Consider the following 17,715-nt stretch of genomic DNA (forward strand, 5'->3'; position numbering starts at 1 on the left):
GTGTTGATTTCTTTCTTCTTTTTTTTTTTTTAAATTAATTTATTTTATTTTTGGCTGCGTTGGGTCTTCGTTGCTGCACGCAGGCTTTCTCTAGCTGCCATGAACGGGGGCCACTCTTCGCTGCGGTGCATGGGCTTCTCATTGCGGTGGCTTCTCTTATTGCGGAGCACAGGCTTTAGGTGCATGGGCCTCAGTAGCTGTGTCTTGCGGATTCTACAGCGCAGGCCCAGTAGTTGTGGCTCACAGGCTTAGTTGCTCCGTGGCATGTGGGATCTTCCCAGACCAGTGCTCGAACCCGTGTCCCCTGCATTGGCAGGCGGATTCTTAACAACTACGCCACCAGGGAAGCCCTGTGTTGATTTCTGCTGTACACAAAAGTGACTCAGTTATACATATACATTCTTTTTCATATTCTTTTCCATTCTGGTTTATCACAGGATATTGAATATAGTTCCCTGTGCTATACAGTAGGACCTTGTTGTTTATCCATTCTATATATACTAGTTTGCATCTGCTAACCCCAAGCTCCCAATCCTTCCCTCCCCCGCCCCAAACCCCTCCCCTTGGCAACCAATTTTAACAAATTCCCAGGGACCTCCCTGGCAGTCCAGTGGTTAAGACTCTGCACTTCCATTGCAGGGGGTGTGGGTCTGGTCCCTGGTCCAGGAACTAAGATCTCACATGCTGTGTGGTGCGGCCAAAAATAAAAATATAATAAAATAAAAAGGTTTTAAAAAGTAAAATACAAATTTCCACGTGCTTTACCTTTTTATGAACACCTCTGGTTTTAAATCTCGGCTTCAAGTAAAGTACCCTTGTTGCCTGATGACTTTGTTTTGAAATAAATCAGTTTACAATAGCACTCAGCCTTTCCCTTGCTTTCTGCAAATAATCACCCACAAATTGCCCTTCATCATATAACACACTCCTGATGAGTTGGCAAAAGAAAGAACTCAAAATGAATATCAGCTAGTTTTGTTATCAAAAGTCCTTCACCCACTCCACTGTTTTTACTCAGTCATCCATTTTTCTCCCTTCCTCTCATGTCACCCCTAAAGTTTTTGCATTTTTAATGCAAAGAAGTTTACCCATCTCATTTGCATTCTTGACTCCTAGAAATGCTTTTTAATTCCCAAGAAATGTATACTCTTCAATGCCCAACTAAGATGTGACCATAGAAAATAAGGGACAACTAATAAAGACAAGAGGGCAAAGCCAGGAGTCATGAAGGATGGTGTACATCCTCTAGATGGGAGAACGAGGGCTTCCAAATTGACCGCCAGGACAGGGAACTCTTACTATTCCTGCCCATTGGCCTTGGTTGCAATAGAATAGTGCCTGCTACATCCTCCCCAATTTTCTGTTCTTCACTGGAAGTTTTCATTGTGGATGCTCTTTCTCATTGCACTATTGTATACTGGGTCTCTGAGGATTCTTTTATTTTTTTATTTTTTTATTTTTTTTTTGCATTACATGGGCTTCTCACTGCTGTGGCCTCTCCCGTTGTGGAGCACAGGCTCCGGACATGCAGGCCCAGCAGCCATGGCTCACGAGCCCAGCCGCTCCGCGGCATGTGGGATCCTCCCAGACCGGGGCATGAACCCGTGTCCCCTGCATCGGCAGGCGGACTCTCAACCACTGCGCCACCAGGGAAGCCCAATGAGGATTCTTTTAAAGTTTATGGACTGCTCGCCACAAATATTTCTAGACGTGATTGAGTCTAAAACTCCAAAATAAAACTTTGGAGCTGTCTCCCTTGGGAAGGATGGGGCTACTTCTGTTTGGGGAGAAGAGTATACAGGGATGTTGTGTAGACAGATGAGTAGGATGTGGTAGAAACTGCCAGCTTCCTACTCGATATCCACCCCTCTCCTTCATGGCCAGAAATGAGTGGAAATTCATCCGCCTAAAACAATGCTTTTGGCAGCCATCCTTCCAGCTAGATGAGAGTAAATTCTAAGCAATGAGAGGCAACTGGTTGTATCGCATCAGTACATACTTAGGACCGAGCTGAGGGGTCAAAAAACAGCAGCAGTAAACAATCCTGGCATGACTGGCTTTGGTAACGTTCAGTTTGTCCCAACTGCTCGTGAAGAACTAATGAAATCGAGCTCCACCTCGCGGCTGCCTAAAACAGAAAGCAAGGAAATGGGAGTCGCCTCATCCTCAGCTCTCTGACCCTCCTTGGGAGAGGACTTTTGGGAGAGTTAGATGATTTTCCCTGGGAGCTTCTAGAGCGACTTTCTAAGACCATCTGAATGAGGAACTTTTTTTTCTTTTCCTTTATGGTTTAATCACAGGATATTGAATACAGTTCCCTGTGTGTCCCAGTAGGACCTTGGTGTTTTTATCCAAGGAACCTTTTTGTTTTTTGTTTTGTTTTGAATCCAGGAAGTCCCCTTCATTCCACAACGTACATTCCAGAGACTGGAGATCTCCTGTATTTCACCCCACCCTAAGAGTTACCACTGCTACAAGATAAAAGAAAATCTGTGTAAATGTTTCATAATCTTGGGACGCTGTGGATTGCTCAACTGTGTTTTTCCCCTCACATTCCCATCTCATGCCTCTCCCAGCTCCAAATACCATCTAGATAACTGTTTCCCAAATGTTGGATCTACAACTGATACTGTTCCAACAGAATCGCTTGGGGAGGTATTTTTTTAAAATATGGGTTAGACCACAATATTGTAAATCAACTATCCTCCAATAAAAAAAATAAACAACTAAAAATAAAATAAAATATGGGTTAGGTCACTGCAGCATCAAGGCATCTGATTAATAAAGTCTGGTGCTTCATGCAGGCACCTTTTTTTTTTTTTAAATAAATTTATTTATTTTTAGCTGCGTTGGGTCTTCGTTGCTGCGCGAGGGCTTTTTCTCTAGTTGAGGCGAGCGGGGGTTACTCTTCGCTGCGGTGAGCAGGCTCATTGCGGTGGCTTCTCTTGTTGTGGAGCACGGGCTCTAGGTGCACAGGCTTCAATAGTTGTGGCTCGCGGGCTTTCGAGTGCAGGCCCAGTAGTTGTGGCACACAGGCTTAGATGCTCCATGGCATGTGGAATCTTCCCAGACCAGGTCTTGAACCTATGTCCCCTGCATTGGCAGGAGGATTTTTAACCACTGCGCCACCAGGGAAGTCCTGTATTTTTCTTTTAAATTTATTTTATTTTTGGCTGTGTTGGATCTTCATTGCTGTAGGCGGGCTTTCTCTAGTTGTGGGAGCGGGGGCTACTCTTCGTTGTGGTGCACGGGCTTCTCATTGCGGTGGCTTCTCTTGTTGTGGAGCACGAGCTCTTGGCGTGCGGGCTTCAATAGTTGTTGCACACGGGCTCAGTAGTTGTGGCTCGTGGGCTCTAGAGCACAGGCTCAGTAGTTGTGGCTCACGGGCTTAGTTGCTCCGCGGCATGTGGGATCTTCCCAGACCAGGGCTCGAACCTGTGTCCCCTGCATTAGCAGGCGGATTCTTAACCACTGCGCCACCAAGGAAGTCCCAGGAACCTGTATTTATTCACAAAACTCCCTGGTAATCGTAATATGCAACAAGATTCCTCCGATTATTAACAGTTGAATAAATGTTCTCTTTACAATAGAATAAGAATTAATGGTAGATCTCGTAAACACAGAAACATCTTTATAGCCCACACCCAAGAACAAATGGTCTTCTTCAAGCAAAATAAACTTTGACAGAAAGGCTGTTGTCCCCAATATCTTGTTCAAGGCCCTCTGGGGCTACTCTGGTCTTGAATTGGCAGATGTGGGCAAGTTAAGCTGTCAATATTTTGTTCTTTTGATGAGGTGAGTTTCTCAGGAACAGTTAACAGAATTATTAATCTCTCAGAAGGAAGTCTTCCCCACCCTTTCCACCTCCAAATTCTCAGCTTCCATAATCATGTGAGCCAATACCTTATAATAAATCACACACACACACACTACTGGAGAACCCGAATATATTCAAGAAATACTGTCTATTTTGTTGAGTATAATGGTGACTACAGTCTTTTAAAAATCCTTATCTGTTACAGATACATATTAAAGAATTTAAGGAGGAAATTATACTATATGACATTTGATTAAAAATACTCCCGGGGCAGGGGGAAAGGCAATCAGTGAAATCAACAAAATGTTAAAAAATTTTGAAGCTTTCTACTCTTGCATATTTTTACATTTTCCAATTTAAAGTCTTAAAAATCACTCTATGGCCCAACAAATCCACTCCTAGATATATGCACCACCAAAAAAAAAAAAGAAAAAAAAAGTGTGCCTATGAACACTAGGATAAATAACAGGTGAGGGAAAAACACAGTTGAACAACAGAGTGTGCCCAAGACGATAAAATATTATTGCTGCTTCTTCATTATCAATGTATGAGTTGTTATACCTGTAAATAAATGAATTTTTTCACATTACTTTTTCATTTTTGATGCTTAGTGTTAGTAATACATATAACATCTACAGTGTTTTGTATCATATAATATTGATGTAGATACTGACAGATGATTCAGCTTGTAAACAGATGATGTAAACTTATGGTATTGATAAATACAGTGCAGTACTTTAAACATATGTTCTCTTCCCTATGACTTTTCTTTCTGGCCGCGCCGTGTGGCTTGCAGGATCTTAGTTCCCTGACCAGGGACTGAACCTGGGCCCACGGCAATGAAAGCACCGAGTCCTAACCACTGGACCACCAGGGAATTCCCCCTTATATGACTTTCTTAATAACATTTTCTTTTCTCTAGCTTCATTGTAAGAATACAGTATATAATACATATAACATATAAAATATGTGTTAATCGACTGTTTGTTATTGGTAAGGCTTCCAATCAATAGAAAGCTATTAGTAGTTAAGTCTTGGGGGAGTCAAAAGTTATATAACGATTCCCAACTGCATAGGGGGACAGCGCCCCTAACCCCTGCAATGTTCAAGGGTCACTTGTACTAGGAGTTTTGGATGAATCGTGTATCCACTCCCCCTAACCGAAAAGAAGTATGAAGTCCTAACCTCCAGTACCTCAGAAAATTGAGTTGTTATAGATGGAGTTTAGTTGAGATGAGCTCATCCTGGAGTAGGGTAGGCTCCAAATCCAATAACTGGTGGTCTTAGAAGTTGGCCATGTGGAGACACAGAGGCACACAGGGAGCATGCCATGTGATGACAAAGACAGAGGTTGGAGTTATACAGCTGCAGACTAAGGAAAGCCAATAGTTGCCCATAAATCTCCAGGAGCTAGGAAGAGGCAAGGAAGGAATCTTCAACAGGTTTCAGAGGGAGCATGGCCCTGATGACACCTTGACTTTGGACTTCTGGCCTCCAGAACTGAGACAGTAGTAAATTTCTGCTGTTTTAACCCGTTCAGTTAATAGTATACTTTGTTACAGCAGCTCTAGGAAACAAATAAACTAGGTTTTCATGGAGGAAAGCCGTGGCAAGCACATCTGGCTATAAGTCTAAGCCATATTCATTCCCCATTTCAGCACAACCACCAAGACAAGTGACATTTTAATCTTCATTTCTTTGAAAACAGCAGCTGCTTCCAGTTTTTCAGAACTCATCTGGGGACAGAAGAGTTGTGATTACTTATCACTCTTAAACCTCAATATTTGTAATGGGGCTTTTTTGGGGTTTTGTTTTTTGTTTTCTGAGTGACAACCAGAAGATAATTTGTTTTAAAAAATTTATCATTCCTAAGGGCTGGAAAGTACCAGGTTCATTTACAATACCAGTAACAGTAAAACAAAAACCAAAAAGGTGTAAATGGTGTTATAGTATTGTTAATGTTAAGCTGAATTACTTCCCTTGTGATTTATTTATTTCACTATGTTGGCATTTTTGGTAGATATTAGACATACAAACTGGAACAAGAATTTCGTGGTACACAACTTTCATTACCTTGTGAAATTTGAAAATCATCATATACATGTTCTACAAAAATACTCAGACACAAAGCAAATACATACATCTGGGACCTTTCTTAATTTACTTCTTTGACTATACAATATATTCAAACATGAAACAAAGTGTCCTTTGGCATGCTAAAGTTATCTGCTCTTCCTAACTGACTACCTTGTGTTACATTTTCTATAAATACATGGTAATGCGATGATGAAAATTTTTATTATAAGTTGTTTATATGTAAATAAACTTTCCCACCATTACACTCTACTAATTCTCCTTAAAAAAATATTATCTGATGCATGATAAGTTTGGACTTTATGCCAGAGGCATCCCTTATCACAAGTCTTCAGCCATCTGTATTCCTTGGTATGAAAACTCATTTGTTTGGAAGCTACTCAAGAATTCACAATATTTGTGAGATTTTTTTCCACAGTGAAAACTGACTACTTTATGATAGACTATCAAAAACATTTGTTGTACCCAAAGGTTTCATTTTGTGTGATGTATAATGGGATCTCTTCTCAAGAGATTTCAACTCTTCATTCATACTGCCTTTTTTCTCATGAAATATGAGGCTACATTGGTAATAGATCATTTTCCTATATTCACTGCATTTAAAAGATTTCTCTTCTGGGTAAGTTTTGAAACTTACAAAGGCCAAAATTAATGGAAAAGTACCCTAACTTTCCCTGCATTCATAGGGTGACTCTCGTGTGAATTTTCTTATATTCGGGGAGATGTGGCATCTCACTAAAGTCTTCCCAGTGCTGTGTTCCTGGGATTGTTTTCATGTATGAATTTCCTCATGTGAAGTGAGAAAGAACTTGACAGAGTAAGTTTTCCCACACTCACCACACTGATAAGGTTTCTGCCCTGCATGACTTCTCTGATGGACACTGAGGTATGATTTCTCAAAAAAGTCTTTCCCACATTGAGTGCACTGATATGGTTTCTCTCCTGTGTGATGTCTCTGATGTCTAATGAGCTGTGACTTCTGGTTGAAGATTTGACCGCATGGAATGCATCCATAGGGTTTCTCTCCAGTATGGCATCGTTGATGGATAATAAGATGGCTTTTTTGGCGGAAAGCCTTCCCACATTCACTGCATCCATGGGGTTTCTCTCCTGTATGAATCAACTGATGTCTACTGAGCATTGCCATACTGCTAAAGGCTTTCTGGCATTCAAGGCATACGAAGGGTTTCTCTCCTGTATGTGTCCTCTGATGGACAATGAGCATTGCCTTTCGTATGAAAGCTTTTCCACATTCACTGCATTCATAGGGTCTCTCTCCTGTATGAGTTCTCTGATGGACAATGAGATGGGACTTGTCTATAAAAGCTTTTCCACATTCACTGCATTCATAAGGTTTCTCTCCCGTATGAATTCTCTGATGTGTTATGAGGGATGACTTTTTATTAAAGGCTTTCCCACATTCCTTGCATTCATAAGGTTTCTCTCCCGTATGAGTTCTTCTATGAACAATAAGCTGTGACTTGTCTATAAAAGCCTTCCCACATTCACTGCATTCATAAGGTTTCTCTCCCGTATGAATTCTCTGATGGGTTATGAAGTGTGACTTTTTATTAAAGGCTTTCCCGCATCCCTCGCATTCATAAGGTGTCCTTGCTGTATGATTTCTCTGATGTAGAATGAGCTGTGATGTGTGTACAAAAGCTTTTCCACAATCACTGCATTCACAAGGTTTCTCTCTGATATGAATTTCCTGATGTGTGATGAGGTGCAAGTTCTTATTGAAGGCTTTCCCACATTCCCTGCATTCATAGGATTTTTCTCCTGTATGATTTCGCTGGTGAACAACAAGCTGAGACTTACTACAGAAGGCCTTTCCACATTCTTTACATCCATAGGGTTTCTCTCCTGTATGGATTCTTTGATGGATAATCAGGTTTGACTTTTGCATAAAACCTTTCCCACAATCACTACACTCAAAAGGTTTCTCTCCTGTATGTGTTCTGTAATGTAATCTGAGCTTCGTCTTTTCCCTGTAAGCTTTTCCACATTCTTTGCATTCATAGGGTTTCTCTCCTGTATGAGTCCTATGGTGTAGAATGAGATGATATTTTGTTCTAAAGGATTTCTGACACTCGATACATTCATACGGTTTCTCTCCTGTATGAGTTCTCTGGTGCAGAGTGAGATGACATTTTGTACTGAAACCTTTCTGACATTCACTGCATCTGTATGGTTTCTCTCCTGTATGGGTTCTCTGGTGTATTATGAGCTTTGACTTATACCTGAAGGATCTGGGACATTCACTGCATTCGTAAGGTTTCCCTTCTGTGTGAATTCTGTGATGTCTTTTAAGATTTGTTACTGGGCTGAAAGACCTCACACATAAATTATGTTCATAGTACAGGGCTCGAGGATGGGAGGTTTCATGTAGAGTATGGAAAAATGACTTCTCATAACCATTTAACTCATCAGAGTTCATTTCTGCATAGCTTTTACTCTGAAAACTTGGGTCTGAATACTGTTTCAAACTTATTCCTCTTGCGACATATTTATGGGGTCTTTCTGTAAATGAAACAAAGTTTTTGCTCAAAGGAAATATTTTTCCCAATGCATTGTTTTCATGATCTCTCTCCACAGGTCCACCCTTCCCGTTATCTTCCTGATGCCAATCATAAACTTGCCACATTACTTCTAGAAAAAACAAATCAATGAATACTACCATTATCATGAAATGGAGAGGGATGAAATCTCAAGTCAATATCCAAAGAGATGGAGAAAGCGATACAGCAGGTGCACAACGTAAGCCTGAGGCACCCAATAAAAGAAACAGTAATAAGTAATGAACTGAAGGACATGGGTGTCATCAAACATTGGAACAAATCTATGAATATTTGAAAGAAAAATAGAAGAGGTATATGAATATGGATAAAAGGTAAAAGAGGTTGGTTGTGTCTAATGAGCTACGGTAAAAGAACAACTAAGCAAAAAAGAAAAGACCAAATGAACTAGGCAAAGATCTGACCCAGGGTAGATACAAAGAGGTAAGTCTCCTCCTAGGTGGCTAGCAAAAGAGAGTCATATATGGAAGGGTAGTAAGAGAAGCAGGCAACATTCATACTGAAGACTTCTTTTCATTCAAAGTCACCTCTAAAGATTCAGAGACTATGAGAAAAAAATATTAAAATGGGGAGGGATAAATTAGGAGTTTGGGATTAACAGATACACACTACTATATATAAAATACACAAACAACAAGGACCTACTATATAGCACAGGGATCTATATTCAATATCTTGTAATAACCTATAATGGAAAAGAATCTGCAAAAGAACATATATATATACATATAACTGAATCACTCTGCTGTACATCTGAAACTAACATAACATTGTACATTAAATATACTTCAATTAAAAAAATATATTAAAATAACAAAGTTCCCAACCCAACAATGACCAACTGTTACTTTGCTTCCACGAACTCCCACTGCATTGGTTTCACTCACCTGGAGCACACTGACTTGGGAATTCCCTCTCTACTACTGCTTCTTCTTTTTCTTTTCCTTTCTCCAAGTGCATCACTGGTTCTGGCTTGGTAACTTGATAACCTGACAAGGGGGGTAATCACAGAGAATCTGAGCAGTATTGGGTCCTGTGAGGAAAAGTTCTGTTTCAGGGAATGTATAGTTTAAATCTCAGCAAAATTGAAACTTTTCACTTGGAAAATGAAATTAAGTACAGTCACTGTATGATACTAAATAAAATAAGCTCTGTTACCTACCTATACTAGTCCAAGTCCAAAATCATTGACGATATCAGAGTATGCATAAATTGTAGCAATGGAAAAAAGACAGGCAATAAATGGGCTTACGCTGAGATAGTTAGGAAAGTTGTCTTTACCCAATGACATTAGGTTGCTATAATTTTCCAACATCACATCCCGGTAGAGGTTTTTCTGAACAACGTCTAGCAGCTGCCACTCTTCCCAGGTGAAATCCACAGCCACATCATTGAATGACAATAAGCCCTGTTGTAACATAATCCTTTTTCATCTGGAGTTAATATAATGGAATAAAATAGTAACGATCTATAGGATATTATTCTATTTTTACTATGAAATTTTATAAACATATATCATTCTGTACCTAGTTTTTTTGTTTGTTTGTTTTTGGTACGGGGGCTTCTCACTGTTGTGGCCTCTCCCATTGCACATGGCTCACGGGCCCAGCCGCTCCGCAGTATGTGGGATCTTCCTGGACCGGGGCACAAACCCATGTCCCCTGCATCGGCAGGCAGACTCTCAGCCACTGCGCCACCAGGGAAGTCCTGTACCTAGTTTTGATTGACATTCTGTGGGCTAAATTCATTAAAGCTCTCCTTTCTTTGTGCATTCTTCATTCACTTCTTCACTCATTCACTTACCCAATGTAAAATGTCACTGAAACTTTAAACTACTTAAAAACAATCTGCAACCCACCTTACAAGCATTTAATGTTACTTACTATATATATATTTTGCATTAAAAAAGGAAATAGAGCATGGTCCTGCCGTCAAATGCCTTCTGATCTATTTGAGTCCAAAGAACTGCATATAGTTCAAAGGGACAGGAGAAGAGGCTGAAAGGGACAGATGCCCAGGTGACAGGCAGGAACACGTCTTGGAGCAAGAATGCACATGTCCTGCAGACACTTGGTAGCCACTGCAGTGTTTTTCATATACAAAAGTATGCTATGCTCAGAACTGCCTATTAGAAATTGGACTATGTATTAAATCACAATACTCAAAAAAAAGCAAACACAAAGCTTTCACTGTGTGTTATGTATCGTTCTAAGCATCTTACGCACAGTAACACAATGATCTGCACAGTAACCTTTATGTAAGCACTACTATTATCTTTTTTTTAATAGGTAAGGGATTTTTAAAGTTTTCTATCTGTGCCTGTTATACCTCCCACATTTCCTTAGGAAGATGACTTTTCACTGGGTCCACTGTCTGGATGAGAAAAAAAAGTAACAGGAAGACCCATCTTCACACTTAAATGTCCAGGAAATCTTTACTGAATTCATGTGCTTCCTTCTTAAATACAAAGTAAATCTTGCAACACATTTTTATCTTTTGTGATGGTTTCCAGTATTAACAGAGAAATGTAGGCAACCCACTTCTGGATCCTGCTGCTTATGTGGCAATGTTCTAATTATCAGCACCTTGCAGGACCCTATGACATGCAGATGAGTTTCCCTTCCTGATTAGCTATTCTGGATCATTTATTCTATCTCCCAATCTAAGCACATCCCTCCTAGCCACAATGTATCTATATATATTGTTCTCTTTAATTGGATACATTTTAATAAAACTCCAAAGATCAAAATGCAAAACAAACTGGGAAAAAAACCAAACAGCTCACCTGGGACTTGGTCATTTTTAACATCTTTTAGGAAGTGGCCACCACATTTAGGATCTGTCCTGAAATCCTGGTAATGGTGTCTCATCAAGGGTATCCTTAGCAAGGATGAATTCCCGGGCTTGAGACCTACTTTTTTCCTTTATAGGAGTGGCCTTATTCTAGGAAGCTGGCATCTATGGATTCAAGAAAAGATTTGTTTAGTATGGAAGTAATGATAAAAGCAAGTTCCAATACGTGCAAGGAACTGTTTCAAGTATGTTCTTTTCTCACTTAACCCTCACGACAACCCTATAATGTACAGATGATAATTATTCCATTTTAGAGAAAACTAACAGAGGAAAGGTTAAGCACCTAGCTAAAACCCAACAGCTAGTAACTGGCAGAGAAAGGACTAAAACACAAACCCCCAGAATCAATAAATCCCCTGAGTCTAAGGAGAACTACCAGAATTATCCTTTCATCTTAGCCAACCAACACAAAAAGTAGGAAAAATATCTAGAACAACTATTTAAAGACCCAGAAGTCAGAGAAAAAGGAAAACAAACAAGGTGAGAACTCTGTGCTGCAGCTCACTGCCTGGAGAGACTTTCCAGTCCAGAGCACAGGGAGAAGGAACCCCAAAACCGTCCAGCAGTCTTGCTGAGTTAATGATACAGAATTTCAAGTCTGAGAAGCAAAGGTGGCTAGAGTTTGCCAGGTAGTACCTCAGAAAAAAGAGAAAAAAGTCACTCTGTAGATATGCAGAGGGTTCCTCCGAGTCTCTGACTAAGGACTGGTGAACTGAGGAAACTACCAAGGCCCCTGGAAAGGAGGAGGTGGAACAATTCCTGGAGCTCAAACAAGATCAGGAATACTCAGCATTCCCACTAGCCAGGGTAGAAAGACCTTCCACCAGGACTTCAAACAGAGGCCTCAGAAGAGTACTGCCTCAGTAATAGGTACAGAGTAATCACAGACAAAAGACTGCTTTGGCTCCACCTAAGAAAGTTGAAAAGAAAGCCTCGGAAGAATCAAACCTTTTCAAAGTAACGTGACTACATGCCAGAGCAAACCTCAAAAGTAGTTAAAGGAATAAAAGAAAATCCTGTAAACAACATCAAACTGACAATATCTGACATCCAATTGAAAATTACCAGACATGCAAAGAAGCAAAAAAAATAAGACCCAAAGCCAAGGGAAAATTTAAGCTAGAGAGACAGACCAAAATGACAAAAGGGATAGAATGGGCGGACTAGTACATTTCTTTAAAATTATACACACACACACACAAACACACACACACACATATATAATATGGAATATGTATATATTCCACATATTCCACAAGAGAAAAGCATGAGCATGATGAGAAAAATAATAATAAATTATTTAACAAGTGCCATTGAAACAAATAGGATATTCATGTTTGCCTCAAACCAAAATTAACTCAAAATGGATTATAAATGTAAGGGTTAAAACTATAAAACTTCTGGAAGAAAGCATAGAAAAATTTTAAGTGAGGCAAAGATTTCTTAATCAGGGCACAAAATGCATGATAAAAGAAAAAGTTGATAAATTGGACTTCTTCAATACTAAAAATTTGTGATATTCAAAAGACACTGCTAAAAAATGAAGAAGGATCAAGCCACAGGCTAGAGGAAAATATTAACAAAGCATATACCTGACTAAAAGACTTCTATTTTAAAAATATGAAGAACTTTTCCAACTTAATAAAAGAAGAGACAATCCGATAAAAAGGAACAGAAGTTTCAAACAGACACTTCATCAAAAAAAAAAAAAAAAAGAGAGATGGCAAATAAGCATATGAAAAGTTGCTTTGGGCTTCCCTGGTGGCGCAGTGGTTGAGAGTCTGCCTGCCGATGCAGGGGACACGGGTTCATGCCCCGGTCCGGGAAGATCCCACATGCCGCGGAGCAGCTGGGCCCGTGAGCCATGGCCGCTGAGCCTGCGCCTCCGGAGCCTGTGCTCCGCAATGGGAGAGGCCACAATAGTGAGAGGCCCGCGTACCACAAAAAAAAAAAAAAAAAAAAAGTCAAGGGAATAACACATTCTAATTTGTGAATAGTGATTCCAAAGCTTGGGATGGTTAGGTGGGAACAAGGATGGAGGACTTTCCCATTTTCCAATGATCAAACATGACATTCATTGAACAAAATTATAAAGAAAAGCCAAGGTAATCAAATTTCTAAATTGGGCTATCATATTAGAAAAGAAGGATGATACGCCCATTGTTGCTAAAGATGTAGAAAAATCTGGCACACTGTGTGTAGAAGCATTATGGAATAGAAAGTTATTAGGGAAATTTGGTAAAACTAAATCAGAAGCCTCTGAAATATGCGTTTAATTTGACCTACTTTTATAAATTAAAAACAGAAAAATATCCATAATATATAATTCAGTTTAAAAATACATTTCAAAACATTACAGGTAGTTTACAGATAGTAAATTGGGGGTTATTTATTTATTTTTTTTACCACTCTCTGGGGCTTGTGGGATCTTATTTCCCTGACCAGGGATCAAACCCAGGGCCAGGGAATTCTCTGAGGGTGATTTTTATTTCCTGTTTTTTACTGATAATAAACATACAATGATATTCTGATTAAAAAAACTTAGAGAGCTCCATTTAATATCATATATAAAGTCACATAGGAGGAGGAATTTTTAATTATTCTAACTTAATAAGTTGAAAGTATTGTTTTGAGTAGAAAGAAATCCCATTAGAAAGGTATACATTTGAATAATAATAGCTACCTTCTGTCAAATACCTACTTGTTATATAGACTTAATATTTGTGTCCCTCAAATTCATACGCTGAAGCTTCAATGTGATGGTATTTGTAAATGGGGTCTTTGGGAGGTAATTAGCGTTAGATGAGGTCATGAAGACAGGGGCTTCATGAGAACCGGTGAGGTGGAAATCAATTTGTTTGAATGGGAAAACAGACTTATAGAACTTGGTACTTTATCCAAAGTCACAGAAACAAGTGGCAGAATTGACATAAAAAGCTAGGATTAACTTGATTTCAAGCGCGTACAAGCACACGTAAGCTCTTAAGTATTCATGGGCACGATTTTAACAATTCATGGATCTCGATGGCAGATACACAGAAGAACACTTGGCTATTCTTTCGACTTTTCTGTATGCTTGAAATTCTCCAGTATAAAACGTTGGGAAATATAATACCCCAGTGCTCAGCACACACCCAAATGTCTGTCCACCTGAGGCCTCTTTATGTCCCAAACCCCCTCAACCTCTCCTAAGGATACCCACAGAGCTCCCCAACCTGCACTTCGCTGTCGCACCCATTCACAGCTCCCCAGACATCTATTTTTCACTCATTGGCCCCTCCGAAGCTCAAATTCCAACCACAGGAATCCCAGGTGACTAACCCCCAAGCCCTATCCTCACCAACCTATCTAGATGGACCCCTTTGACCATTGGCTCTTCCACCTCCTCTTTCCACCGCCTGGGGCGGGGGCGGGGTGCGGGGGCGGCGATCCGGCGCCGACCTGTCATTGTCAACAGCAATGGTCTCTCGTTACTTCCTCAACCCACTCCTCAACACTGATGCTGGCCCAAGCCACCCACAACGCCCCCAAAACTCCGAGGCCGCCTTCAACAACAATCCTCCACGAGTACCCACCACAAACCACATCTCAAGTCAGAATTCCCACCACGCGGGATTCTTAAATCCACTCGCAGAAATCTCACGTAGCCTCAAATGCCAATTCTGTGACAGTACGCTCGGGGAAGCCAAGCTTTGGACGCTACTTCCGTTTCCGCTGACGTAAGTAGCGGGCCCCTGTTATCACTCACATTCAAGGCCACTTTGGAAGTGAGCGATGGGTTCTGATGCCTGGAGGAATTAGTGCCGTGCAACATGGCCGCGCCCATGGCGTTACATTATGTGGGAGCGGCCATATTGGATCGTGCGCCGCCATTTTGGACCGTCCTGCCGACCAGTACGGAGAGGCGGAAATTCAACCGGTTGTCTCCAAGATTTTTCACCCTGGGCTGTTCCATCTCTGCAGCTGCTCAGGTACATGTTCAGTAGCGTTTCAACACTCTCGCGTACAGTCTTCCGACCTGACCCAGGAGCTAAACCAGTCACAGGCCAGGCCTAAGCAGAATGGCCGCGCCCACTCTCTTTCGGATCCCTTTTTATGCCGCAGGAAAGACGTGGCCGTGTTGGGAAGGCTGGGGCTTTGGGACAGAGAAATGGGGAGCGTTTGCAGACAGGATGCCGGTTAAACGTTGGAGAGAATGGGGATTAGGAGGCTAGAGCTGTAGCTGAAGGAGCAGAGGTGTTACGAGGAGAGCACTTTGGATGTACCTCGTGAGGCGAGACCGTGAGGGGGTGAGGACCGGGGCAGATACGTTTTGTGGAGCAGACACTGGCAACCACAATCCCCGCCAAAAGAGTATCACTTCTGTCTCACGGTACAAGGTGACTCTGTAATAGAGGCGGAGCGGGCGCGCAGCCCTTAGCTCCAGGGGTTAGAGGTCCCGCTCTCTCTCAGTGGACCACCCGGAAGAGAGTGCGTGAGAGGCAGATGGGGACCTCCTCCGAGGGGCCCTCGAGGACCCCTGGCCTTGCGCCTGGCGGGTGAGGTGGGGGGCCTGGGGACAGTCTGAGGACTGTGTCCTGCAAAGCTGGAGAGCCCTCGCCACTGCCGCCACTGGCTGGGCCCGCGCCTTGAAGTAGACGGGAACCTCTCCCCCATCCCTGCCTCTGGGACCTAACGGCGGTTGTGGTCTCCATGGGTCGAAGTCCGCAGGACCCTGCCCCTGTCTGCGCTGCCAAAGGAGCCTGAAGTCTGACTGGGGCCTGGGCACCCGGCTCCCTCAGTGATGACAGCTGGGCAGGGTCTGGAGACCTGGCCCTGAGGGCACCGCCAACTGAGATCCACGTCTTCAGCCAGGCCTGGGCACTGGCGGGAGCATCTAGTCTGGGTGCTGGACCAACGCTCCTGGGCAAGGTAACCGGCCTGCGCAGGGAGCCCCTCCTCTTAGCCAGGGCTTGGACTTCTGAAAGCTGAGCCTTGGGACCTTGCCCTTTCTTGTCAGAACAGAGAATAACATTTGTTTTGGTGGAGGTTTCCAGGAACGTCGTGACCTGACCTCAAGAGCAAGGGATCTGATAGCAAGAAGTGTGCAACAACTAACCACACCCCTCCCTCACCTTTCCTGTAAAAGGGCTTTGCTGAAAGCTTTCAGGGAGTTCAGGGTTTTTATGGCATGAACCACCGGTCTCTTTGCATGGCCCTGCAATAAACCTTTCTCTGCTCCAAACTCCAACGTTTTGGTATTGTTTGGCCTCACTGTGCATCGGGTACATGGACTTGCGCTCAGTAACAAATACATTCAAGAAGGATTCTGTGTATCTTGAATAGTCACAACCCGCCCAGTCATTTGTTTTTGTGAATACTGTGATACAGGGATCAACTTTCTTTTTTCCTCTGTATAGATAGTTGTCCCAGCAGCTTTATTTAAAGTGAGGCTCTTCTGCACTGTTGGGCAGTGCCATCTCTATCATAAATCAAGCGTCCATGTCTGTATGGCTCTGATTTAGGACGTTGTTCTGTTCCATTGCTCTCTCGTTTATTCCTGGGCCAATACTACTCTGTTTTAGCTACGGGATCATTTCTAAGTCTTAGGTCTGATAAAGCAAGGCCGCCTACTGTATTCTTTTTCTGCAAGAGTGTCTTTGTTCTCTTGGCCCTTTATATTTTCACATAAAATTTTACCTCAACTTGTCAACTTCCACACACACACACACACACAAAAAGTCTGGGATTTGTACTGGGGCTGCACTGAGTCTATAAATCTTTTGAGTAATGACATATTTATAGTATGAACGCTTAAAATTCATGAACACCATGTATCATTCCACTTATTCTTTAATGTCTCTGAATAAAGTTGATGTTTCTTATAGAAGTCATTTTTTAGATTCATTTCATGATACTTGAAATTTTTAATGCTCTTGTAAATGGTATTTTATAATTTCATTAACCTTTGTTGGTCATATACAGAAATACAATTAACTTGTATATTGATATTATACCAAGCAAACTTGATAAACTGTCTTATTAATTCTAATAGCTTTTGTGTAGATTGTTGTATTTAAATTTTTAAAACTTCATATTTTCCCTCTGCCTCAACATCCCCACAAACAAGCTCTGACTACACTGACCACGCAACCATGTACACCAGTGTAATAAGGTTGGTCCCTGCCTCAAGTTCCTCTTCCTACCCTCCCGTGCCTGTGACCTAGCGTCATTCAAATGCACCAACGAAATCTCCTCCAGTCTTTTCTTGTGTACTCCACCCTGATCCGCCAATAAGAGCACTTCCCCGTGGATTCTTCCCCATGGATGCTCCCACCCCCCTACTTGGTTGAGCCTGATCCCTTGGTGCTCTCTCTGATGTGACCTTTCAGC

The 17,715-nt window shown here is 41.7% G+C and overlaps 1 long non-coding RNA gene across 1 annotated transcript; it reads right to left on the bottom strand.

Annotated features, from left to right (window-relative positions):
- Positions 1 to 340: 340 nt before the first annotated feature.
- LOC307066344 lies at positions 341 to 11,392 on the bottom strand. The gene is made up of 4 exons (XR_013811371.1): positions 11,276 to 11,392; positions 9,772 to 9,898; positions 9,378 to 9,479; positions 341 to 365 (listed from the first exon to the last, which is right to left on the bottom strand). It is a non-coding gene; the product is annotated as an uncharacterized lncRNA (long non-coding RNA).
- Positions 11,393 to 17,715: the final 6,323 nt, after the last annotated feature.

Source organism: Hyperoodon ampullatus (genome assembly GCF_949752795.1).
Source record: "Hyperoodon ampullatus genome assembly, chromosome: 18".
Lineage (NCBI taxonomy): Eukaryota > Metazoa > Chordata > Mammalia > Artiodactyla > Ziphiidae > Hyperoodon > Hyperoodon ampullatus.